Source organism: Leptonotus elevatus, chromosome 8, assembly GCF_054856555.1.
Source record: "Leptonotus elevatus isolate MCC_2025b chromosome 8, RoL_Lele_1.0, whole genome shotgun sequence".
NCBI classification, from domain to species: domain Eukaryota; kingdom Metazoa; phylum Chordata; class Actinopteri; order Syngnathiformes; family Syngnathidae; genus Leptonotus; species Leptonotus elevatus.
The window spans coordinates 21,238,520-21,247,089 of NC_141246.1; the positions used below are offsets into that span (position 1 = coordinate 21,238,520).

General features: G+C 38.5%; 1 protein-coding gene and 1 long non-coding RNA gene across 3 annotated transcripts in view; one reads left to right on the forward strand and one right to left on the reverse strand.

The window, feature by feature from the left end:
- The first annotated feature begins 590 nt into the window (after window positions 1-590).
- Window positions 591-7,230, forward strand: LOC147170191 (uncharacterized). The gene is made up of 3 exons (XR_015095799.1): window positions 591-724; window positions 6,079-6,219; window positions 6,968-7,230. It is a non-coding gene; the product is annotated as an uncharacterized LOC147170191 (long non-coding RNA).
- A 273-nt stretch (window positions 7,231-7,503) lies between these two features.
- Window positions 7,504-8,570, reverse strand: part of pecam1b (platelet and endothelial cell adhesion molecule 1b) — a 25,786-nt gene continuing 24,719 nt past the window's right edge. For both annotated transcript variants that reach the window (XM_086082717.1, XM_086082716.1), the window contains one exon: window positions 7,504-8,570. This exon is cut by the window's right edge and continues 461 nt beyond it. The gene's annotated coding sequence lies outside the window, so the exon portion shown is untranslated.

Genomic DNA, 8,570 nt, shown 5'->3' on the forward strand with positions numbered 1-8,570 from the left:
GTCACACCATTTTGTAGTCGTGTCCGAATGTCCAGGGAGCGAAAATGTAGGGCACTCAAAATTACCCACAATGCACTCTTAAAAGTAGTGAACATCGATGTTCACTCGACCGGGTTGATATAGACCACAATGCATTGCGAATATAAAAAAAAACATGGTGCTAGCGACAACACAAGCGTGGGAATCAAAGCGATGCATTATATGCTACGGAAATAATTAATTCGTTTTAGTTCAAAATATGTACATCAAAGGAAATAAAGTGCAGTTTTTTAAAGATTTTCATTCACAATAAATAGTCGGAGATTTATGCGCCGTTGTGCCACGAGTCATGACAAGTTCGATGGTCACTTGATATGCGACGAGGAGAAAGTCGTGAGCTGGCTGTCCGAATTGCCAAAAAGATTGAGGGCACTATATATTAGGTCACTATATAGTGTGCGGGGCTATGTAGTGAATGAGGGCTTAGGGAACAAGGGTGGACATTCGGACACAGTCAGGGTCTCACCACCCTGTTTTTCAAGTTCAAAGGGGCGTTCCCGTGTATGCTTGTTGGTATGAAGTCAGAAAATCCCGACTTCCCAGCTTCCTCGAATGCAGCATAAATACACACAAACTGACGAGATACACGTGGCTGAGGAAGTTGATTGGATGACACAAGGGACCGTGATGACAAGCACAGGTGGACATGATAAAACTTGACGGGACATTGACAAAGGCAGATAAGGTAAACATGACACCCAAAAATCTAACCAAACAAAGCACAAATCATGACACTTAAAGATCAGCGAAACAAATGAACAGTAGAGTATTTAAATCATTGCATATTAGTTAGAATATGAAAATATTTTGTTGTGACACACTGACATTTTCTTTCGTTTTGTTGATATCCTCACTTGTGATTGTTAACATTTAGTTCTTGCAGGCATATTTTAATTTGTAGTAATTATGCTCTGAAGTTGTGTCTCACTCACAGCACACACACAGACCTTCAAATAAAAACCTTGTTGGCCGTCAGATGGACATATAATTTTTTTATGACTGTTTATTATGTGTTTTCATAATAATAATAATAATAAAATAATCTGTTTTCAAAAATATGTTGCCTAAATTGTCCCCCGTCCTGTAATGACCCATATAATGTCAAAGCATTTTTATAAGGTACTATTACAATGTACGCATTGTTTTATAACTTTAAGAGAGGATAACTCAACTTATTCTCATCGATTACATTAAACTATGAGATGCGCAAAGTATCATAGAGTGCATTAATCACATATTTACTCTTTAGTCTTTAGTTCTTTGTTTTTAAATGATTTTGAATGTGCTTTTAATCATTTAAAGCACATTGTGTATCAAATGTTCTATATAAATTGAGTGGCCCTGCCTTGGCTATTAATTGACAACATCCTTACTTAGCTCTGAAAGTAGAATTATTTGAGCGAAAAGTAAATGGGGGGGGGGAAAAATCCTCCAGAGCTTCTGAATTGCTGTTTTTGTCCACCTCAGTGACGTCACATCATTAAAGCCTAATGGCATTTTAACAAGCATGTTTGCAGAGTTGGAGCAAGGCAGACCATGTTGGTGCAGTTGCCATGCCAACACCAGCAGTACTGGCCTATGTTACCCTTGAAGTAATGTGACAAAGAGCATTCATTTGTATTTAACTCTGAGTATGACGCAAGTTTATAATCTAAGCACTCATTACATTACCGGTTGCATGTTTCATTTATCATGCTCACCATTTAAAGATGTGATGTATATACATCTGTTCAATATTTGTTACATTTAATTTATTGTATTCATTTAAATCAGTAAATTCAAGGAAAATCCGGGAAATGTAATGTACACAAATGTTGAATATATGGTATATGTATGGTACCTTGACTTACGAGTGCCCCACCTGAGCATTTTTTCGAGTTATGTTAGGTTTGTTGTATTTATTTATTTATTTGCTTTGTGTTCAAAGCACATTTTCAACCATTTATTGGCTGGCACAAACAGTCAAACACACAAATTAGAACATGCACAAGCAGCAATTGGCCAAATATAAGAGATTAATCATCCATGTTACCGATGTCACTCACCTTTTAAAACCAGTTCATTCATTTAAATTCTCTTTTCATAATTTTCACTATGTGTTTACTTTTACTGCTCCAGTCGGCCTATGCTTAACGTCAACTCGGTTTTGAGTCTGAACACATTTCCCATGTTGTCACTATTTGCGTTTACATGCCGACCGGAAGCTAAAATGCTGTCTCACACAGCTGCACTGCAGGAGGGAAACATGGAAAACAGGCTGGCTAGGGGCTCTCGAGGACCGGATTTGGGCATTACTGTACTACAGTATGTAAACTTTTAGTATATGTTTTAGTATACTTACAAGTACACTTAACATTTACTTGGTGGAGTATACTTCCAAAAAGTAAAAAAAAAAGTAAACTGGAAGTATACTTTAGTAAGGGGACAAATTTGAACTAATGGTAGTCAGGAGAATATCACTGTTATAAGTCCTCTGATCACCTCCATTATAAACCACTATCTTCAAACCGGTCATGTAACCTCTGTTTTAAAGAAGGAAATCGTCACACCACTTCTCAAAAAACATACCCTTGACTCAGAGGTCCTCTCAAATTACAGGCCCATCTATAATCTCCCCTTCAGTTCTGAAGTGCTTGAGAAAGTAGTCGCCATCCACCTTCAAAAACACTTACAACTGAAAAACCTCTATGAAAAATTCCAGTCTGGTTTCCGCCTCACCCACAGCACAGAGACGGCACTGGTAAGAGTCACTAATGATTCTCCCTCCCTCCTCATCCTCCTGGACCTATCCGCTGCCTTTGGCACAAGCGACCATGGCATCCTACTCAACCGGCTCCACCACACCTCTGGACTCACTGACACTGCCCTCAGCTGCACAAATCGGACAGAATACATATGCCTGGGCCACTCTACATCAAACCTACACACTGTCACCTGCGGTGTTACCCAGGGGTCGGTTCTTGGCACCATCCTTTTCACTCTTTACCTCATTCTCCATGGCCAGGTCATCAGCCGCCATGGTTTTTCATTCCATTGCTAGGCCCCGCCCTTTTCATCACCGTCTTCCCTGTCACAACTCACACACCTGTCTGGAGGAGATAAAGATATGGATGGAGCACAACTTTCTCCAACTCAACAGCTCCAAAACCGAAGCCCTCCTGGTTGGCTCTCCTCACCAGACCAAATCATCACCCATAACCAGCATCACCTTTTCTGGTTCCAATATTCCTTTCAATCACTGTCACTAGTCTTGGAGTGAAATCACTCACAATCTGTTGAATGTTTTAAAATAACTCTTAAGACATTTATTTTTAGCAGAACCTATGGTCCCTCCTCTAAATGTTTTTTATAACAAAAAAAAGCAAGCAAGCCATTTCCTTCTCTACTTGTAGCCCTTTGAGATCTTGCGATGTAAAGGGAATTATAAATAAAAGGCCTTATTATTATTATTATTATTATTATTATCAGAGGAGAACAATCTGTAAACACACGTCCATGCACATGAATCCACAAAGTATCTGGCAAAAACTTGCCCTGTTCACTTCCTGCCAACACAATATAACATTAGTATTCACTGGAGTCTGCCTTTGTTTTGGTGTGCATTGTTGTGCACAGTTTGAACAGGCTGGGTGAGGAAAGGTAATTAAACCTACCAGACTTTCATGGAAATTAATATGAAATTGAGCCAACAGCAAAATAAGCTGAGGAAGCTGCATGGCAGGGTAGTTTAATTTGTACGAGTAGCCTAAACATTTTTTTTTTTATCAACAAATAATGTTGGAGATGCCTGACACTGGTTGTTAAAAAAATCATATGTTGAAAACAAATTTGAAAAAGCACCAAGATTAATGTATATTGGTATATTCATATGAGACAAGATGACGCTGCAGGCTGCACACAATCCGTGTATATCATATGCCGTCATCATGTAAGCGTCCTCAACTATGCTAATATTTTGGTGATGGAATTCGAGCTGTGCTACACCAGATGACGCTGTTGCACAAAAAGTTCCTTACTTCTCCTCTTCTTTTCATTGGGCATTTTACAATTAATATAGATAGTGATTTAAGTTCAAGTTCAAGTTCAACTTTTATTACTAACTATTGTTGCAGCAAGCAGTGAACAACATTTAAGACAAACAAAACATAAAGAAATAAGAGCATCGAAGGTTTAAGATAATACAGTGTATACTGGCACAAGAATCAACACGACCGAAGCAACGCCCATATAGGAAAGTGCAATCAATGCAAACAGCAATTTCTGTATAAATAGCATACTCATAACAAATCAAGCAATTCAATAAAAATAAATAAAAATTGTCAATCAATCAGGTACAACTCTCCCGACCGGAGTTCAAGAGAGAAATGGCTGAAGGGACAAATAAATGCTTGTACCTGTTGCTTTTAATCCTCGGAAATTTAAACCGAGATCCAGTTGGCAACATCTCAAACTCAAGATATAAAGGATGGGAGTCAATCGAAAGAACAGTATTGGCTTTCCTCGTTGGCTGCCTGTTGAACAAATCTGTAAGTGAGCTTTGATGAACTCTCAATATTTTACGGCTTGTAGTAATTATTTTGCTCAGCCTTTTGATTTGGTGTTATGGTTGCCAAGCCAGCAGAGAAGAGAGAAAGTCAACATAGATTCAATGTATGATTTATAAAATAAAATCATCAAAGACTTATCAATGTGGAACTTGGAAAGTTTCCTCAGACAGGACAGTCGTCGTTGCCCCCCCCCCCCCTTTTTTTTTAAGATTGTCTGAGTGGCAAGTAAAATGTAAAATGTAATTTATTGCTTAAGATTGTCCCAATATATTTAGATCTCTCAACAGTGTCTACTCTGTGGCCTTTAATAATGGTTTGCTTTTTGGCGTTTTGGGGTTTCTTTCTGAAATCAATGCACATTTCCTTAGTTAATGATTGCATGAAAACTGCCCAAAAGTAATCCAATGACTTCTGTGTGGTTCAGTACATGACCGAATAGGGTACGCTTAAGAAGGACTAATAGAATGTTTATAAAGAGGTTACATACAGTGATGATGCTTTTGTCCACCCATATATCCATTTGTTATTGTTCTTATTAGGGTCGTGGCGTGGGTAGCTGAAGTACACACTGGACTGGTTTCCAGTCAATAGCAGGGCACATTTTTATTGAGGTAGTTCCAAAATCGGAGGACGTTTTCTGTCCCTCACCCCATGAAATTTTAAGCATTTTAAAAAGAAAAGAAAAACAACCCGCTCCCCCTCCCCCCAAAACATGCACTTCTCTTCTGAGACAAAATGTAACTGTATAGCTGTTGTAAATGAAACGTTATTCTCAAAAGTTTAAAATACCAAACTGCTTGAGAACTTCTTTTTTTTCTTCCTTTTTGTTCCTTATACATAACGGACAAAATCAGATGTTTGCCATTATTTTGCCGATGTCTTACTTCCAATTGTTGAAACATTTTGTTTTTAATCAATGACACATACGCATATGTGCAACCCTGTTCATAAAAGCTTTTAAGCCATCATAAAAAAAGAGCTACAGCAAATATTACACCATCAGACAAATTATTCTGACCATCAGACCTCTCTTCCATTATTTAAAAAAATTATAATATTCAATGTTTTTTGCAGTAGTGAAATGTGTCACTGTGACTCAAACCAATGCAACAACTCATTATCAGAAAAAGACAAATTAATATGTGTTTCTTTTTTCAAATTACGGTATTTGTTTTTTTTTCTTTTTCATGTTAGCACAGCCAAATAAAAAAGTCAGCGTAAACTCTTGAGCAAAAGACTTAAGTTATTTGCACCCACGTTATTTGCAACCCCCTTACTGTAATTAGAGTAATACTATTTTTTTAAGTATTCAAATAAAATTAACTTTATTTAATTGCAAATTATTTATTTGGCAATAGTTATGAAATGCAGTGAACCACCCACACCAAAACCTTGCAATTCCTTATAGTTACCACAAGATGGTGGTAGAACATTTTTTCTTCAAAACAAGGCAATGGCCTGACTAAATGAAGCTCCTCTCTTCATTTCATAGGTCAGAGGTCATAGGTCGTTTCCCCCCACTACAGAGATAAATAACCACGAGAGGAAGCATCGGCTGGTTTAGGACTTGCAGACCAATCCACCTTCTTGAACCGGGAGTCCACGGGCATCTCTTGCATTCACTTGAATTGAGGTAACTGTGTTTGGCGCCAATAATCATAGCTCATCAAATTCTTAACCGATTTTGACCCAGATCGCCCCAAACATCAGACATCTTGTTGTGATACCAGACACATGGGTAATTTTATAATCGGACCTTTCATTACTTATGACTTCACAATATGATACTGACGTTGTCACTGGTCATGTCTACATTTCTGAAAATTTGACTGCACCATATTTCAAAACTAAAATAGCTACAATTAGAAAGCGGCAGCACTCAACAAAAGATGACTAAAGCGGTGCTATTTCACGGATTCTAGTGCCAAAAAACAATGTTTGAAATCCAAAATTAAATCAATTAATCAAACTTGTTTATTTTTCAATCATTGTGGCATGATTGCCACATTGTACTTTTATATTTATTTTATATGCTACTTCATCAAAAGAATCCTAAGGTATTGTATACTATATAAAATATTGCTGGGTGTCTGGTGGAATCCCTGTACCTTGAAAATCGTCAGGAGACCTAAAAGAAATTAACATTTCCTCATCAAAGAGAGTAAGCTGTTTTCAACACTCGATTGGTCAATAATTTGTACCCCCCCCCCACAAATAAAACTACACTGGACATTAGTATTCATTTGTGAATAAATATGAAACTAACCAAATATAGATCAAATATGTTGTGCTGATGTTTTCAACAACAAAAAGTACATGAAATTGGCTTCAAATTCAATAAATCTGATTATTTTTTCTCCCAACTGTGCTCATGCTTAAAGTCTTCATCCATCCACCCATCCATCTTCCGAACCGCACCAATAGAAACAAATGAAGACCATTGCGGGACTCCCGGTTCAAGATGGCAGCCACTCTTCAGTCGCTCCAATTCTCTAAGTCTAGGCGCCATCTAGTGTTCCATACACAAGACATCTATGTATGTCACTAACGTGCCACAAGATTGCTTCAAAATAAAATATTAACCAGCTATGGCTTTGGTCCAGGAGTACCCAAGTTCGGCCCAGCCTGTTTAAGATGTCTCGGATGTCTCGGATGTCTCCCTCCTCCAACACACCTCAGTGAAATGATCAGATCATCAGCAAGCTTTGCAGAAACCTAATAATTATCTGATCATATGAATCAGGTGTGTCCAAAAGAAGACGCTGAAGACGTTTAACGGCTGTAATGTATATGCCAAGTCTGGAGTGGCGCTGTAGCGCAGCCACAGGGAGTTAACGGAAAGCGTAGAAGAAAAATCAGCGAAGAAGACAAACACTTTTTTTTCTAACTTTATTGCAATCTACAGAACAAACATGGCTTTGCATGTATCAAAACAACATGGAAAAGACAAACACAGGAGAAGTGACAATGGCGGGTTATTCAAGTACAACACCGATTGATGAACGTGGGAATAAAGAAGCAAAATATTTTGCTGCAAAAGCATAAGCAAGCTAAGGAGGCTGCGCAAAACGACTATGACACGCCTATCCGCAATTGTTGTTGACAGATTGACGGTTCGCGCGCAGTCACGCGAGAATTGCCGCATACGTCATCAATGTGCGACAATGCGTCGTCAATGAGCTGCGAACATTACATCATCACTGGAGGAGTATCCTGCATATGGTGTCCAGACGGACGCGTACGGGGCGCGTTTTGAAATCTTTCCACTCTGGAGGTCGGTTTCAAAAGTGATCGGTTTCAAGCTCCGAAACCGCGCCGTCGTGTGGACAAACGGCCTAAACTGTAAGAAACTTGTGAGGATACATTGAAACTGGTTTTCGTGTGGACGGGGCCTAAGGCTCTCGAAAACCAGACTTACATGGGCACCCCTGGTCTAAATTGTCCATGTGCTTTTGCCTAAAGTCAGCTGGGATAGGCTCCAGCTCACTGGTGGTGACCCCAATGAGCAGTATAGAAAATGAATGGATGGATAAATTATTAATAAATGGTTCAATTCAAATAGTGAGGGAATTTTGTGACAGAAAGCACTATATCAATAAAGATGACTTGACTCTCAAATATGCTAGTTTTTACTGCTACATCTTGACCACAAACAATGGCACAACACAGCAAAAATGACACATGCTTCTAATAATGAGCAAATATTTACAGCATTCATTTATGATGCTGAAAGGTACAGAAGTGTAGAGCTGCCAATGTGGAGTAAACATTTTTGGCTGGTGAGTATGAACATATATGCGAGTATGTTCGAACATATTTGCGAGTATGTTGGAACATACTCACAAATATGTTGGAACATACTCACAAATATGTTCAACCATACTCGCAAATACGCTCAAACATACTTGCAAATACGTTCGAACATACTTGCAAATACGTTCGAACATACTCACAAATACGTTCGAACGTGCTTGTAGGCTAAAT